Source organism: Arachis ipaensis, chromosome B5 (assembly GCF_059453495.1).
Source record: "Arachis ipaensis isolate K30076 ecotype BB chromosome B5, ASM5945349v1, whole genome shotgun sequence".
Lineage (NCBI taxonomy): Eukaryota > Viridiplantae > Streptophyta > Magnoliopsida > Fabales > Fabaceae > Arachis > Arachis ipaensis.
The window spans coordinates 64,051,508-64,054,400 of NC_142440.1; the positions used below are offsets into that span (position 1 = coordinate 64,051,508).

Here is a 2,893-nt window from a genome sequence, read left to right on the forward strand (position 1 = left end):
CCCTTGTGTTTGGATTCTTCATTCTTCTTCACCCCTATTCTTTTTCTTCTTCTACTAACAATAAAGAACCTCTTTACTGTGACATAGAGGATTTCTCTTCTTTTCTTTTTCTCTTCTCTTTCTTATGAGCAGGGACAAAGAAAAAGGCATTCTGGTTGCAGCTGATCCAGAACCTGAAAGGACTCTGAAGAGAAAACTAAGAGAAGCTAAATTACAACAATCCAGAGACAACCTTATTGAAAATTTTGAACAAATAAAGGAGATGGCAGCCGAACCCAACAACAATAATGCAAGGAGAATGCTTGGTGACTTTCCTGCACCAAATTTCAATTTACATGGAAGAAGCATCTCTATTCCTGCCATTGGAGCAAACAACTTTGAGCTGAAACCTCAGCTAGTTTCTCTAATGCAGCAGAACTGCAAGTTTCATGGACTTCCATCTGAAGATCCTTTTCAGTTCTTAACTGAATTCTTGCAGATATGTGATACTGTTAAGACTAATGGAGTAGATCCTGAAGTCTACAGGCTCATGCTTTTCCCTTTTGCTGTAAGAGACAGAGCTAGAATATGGTTGGACTCTCAACCCAAAGACAGCCTGAACTCTTGGGATAAGCTGGTCACGGCTTTCTTAGTCAAGTTCTTTCCTCCTCAAAAGCTGAGCAAGCTTAGAGTGGATGTTCAGACCTTCAAACAGAAAGAAGGAGAATCCCTCTATGAAGCTTGGGAAAGATACAAGCAGCTGACCAAAAAGTGTCCTTCTGACATGCTTTCAGAATGGACCATCCTGGATATATTCTATGATGGTTTATCTGAGCTATCAAAGATGTCATTGGATACTTCTGCAGGTGGATCCATTCACCTAAAGAAAACGCCTGCAGAAGCTCAAGAACTCATTGACATGGTTGCAAATAACCAGTTCATGTACACTTCTGAAAGGAATCCTGTGAATAATGGGACGCCTATGAAGAAGGGAGTTCTTGAAGTTGATACTCTGAATGCCATATTGGCTCAGAACAAAATATTGACTCAGCAAGTCAATATGATTTCTCAGAGTCTGAATGGAATGCAAGCTGCATCCAACAGTACTCAAGAGGCTTCCTATGAAGAAGAAGCTTATGATCCTGAAAACCCTGCAATAGCAGAGGTGAATTACTTAGGTGAACCTTATGGAAACACCTATAATCCAGCATGGAAAAATCATCCAAATCTCTCATGGAAGGATCAAAGGCCTCAACAAGGCTTTAATAATGGTGGAAGAAACAGGTTTAGCAATAGCAAGCCTTTTCCATCATCCACTCATCAACAGACAGAGAATTCTGAGCAGAATCCATCTAGCTTAGCAAACTTAGTCTCTGATCTATCCAAGGCCACTGTAAGTTTCATGAATGAAACAAGGTCTTCCATTAGAAATTTGGAAGCACAAGTGGGCCAGCTGAGTAAAAGGATCACTGAAATCCCTCCTAGCACTCTCCCAAGCAATACAGAAGAAAATCCAAAAGGAGAGTGCAAGGCCATAGACATAACCAAAATGGCCGAACCCAATGAGGGAGAGGAGGACGTGAATCCCAAGGAGGAAGACCTCCTGGGATGCCCAGTGATCAATAAGGAGTTTCTCTCTGAGGAACCAAAGGAATCTGAGACTCATCTAGAGACCATAGAGATTCCATTGAACCTCCTTATGCCATTCATGAGCTCTGATGAGTATTCCTCTTCTGAAGAAAATGAGGATATTACTGAAGAGCAAACTGCCAAGTTTCTTGGTGCAATCATGAAGCTGAATGCCAAATTATTTGGTATTGAGACTTGGAAAGATGAACCTCCCTTGTTCACCAATGAACTAAGTGATCTGGATCAACTGACATTGCCTCAGAAGAGACAGGATCCTGGAAAGTTCATAATACCTTGTACCATAGGCACCATGATCTTTAAGGCTCTGTGTGACCTTGGTTCAGGAATAAACCTTATGCCCCTCTCTGTAATAGAGAAACTGGGAATCTATGGGGTGCAAGCTGCTAAAATCTCATTAGAGATGGCAGACAATTCAAGAAAACAGGCTTATGGACAAGTAGAGGACGTGTTAGTAAAGGTTGAAGGCCTTTACATCCCTGCTGATTTCATAGTCCTGGATACTGGAAAGGAAGAGGATGAATCCATCATCCTAGGAAGACCTTTCCTAGCCACAGCAAGAGCTGTGATTGATGTGGACAAAGGAGAATTGATCCTTCAATTAAATGAGGACAACCTTGTGTTTACAACTCAAGGATCTCTCTCTGCATCCATGGAGAGGAAGCAGAAAAAGCTTCTCTCAAAGCAGAGTCAAACAAAGCCCCCACAGTCAAACTCTAAGTTTGGTGTTGGGAGGCCACAACTAAACTCTAAGTTTGGTGTTGAACCCCCATATCCAAACTCTAAGTTTGGTGTTGGAGAGTCTCAACAATGCTCTGAACATCTGTGAGGCTCCATGAGAGCCCACTGTCAAGTTATTGACATTAAAGAAGCGCTTGTTGGGAGGCAACCCAATTTTTATTTATCTAACTATATTTTTCTTAGTTATATGTCTTTATAGGTTCATGATCATGTGGAGTCACAAAATAAATATAAAAAATTGAAAAACAGAATCAAAAACAGCAGAAGAAAAATCACACCGTGGAGGAAGCATCTGCCTGGCGTTCAACGCCAGAACAGAGCATGGTTCTGGCGCTGAACGCCCAAAATGGGCAGTATCTGGGTGCTGAACGCCCAAAATGGGCATCATCCGGGTGCTGAATGCCAGAATTGCACCCTAGAGAGGAGCTGGCACTGAACGCCCAGAACAAGCATGGTTCTGGCGTTCAACGCCAGAAATGGGCAACAAATGGGCGTTGAATGCCCAAAATGGACACCAACCTGGCGC

General features: G+C 42.3%; 1 non-coding gene across 1 annotated transcript; it reads right to left on the reverse strand.

Annotated features, from left to right (window-relative positions):
• Positions 1–661: 661 nt before the first annotated feature.
• On the reverse strand, positions 662–769 carry LOC148564442 (small nucleolar RNA R71). The gene has a single exon (XR_015885263.1). It is a non-coding gene; the product is annotated as a small nucleolar RNA R71 (small nucleolar RNA).
• Between the last annotated feature and the right edge of the window lie 2,124 nt (positions 770–2,893).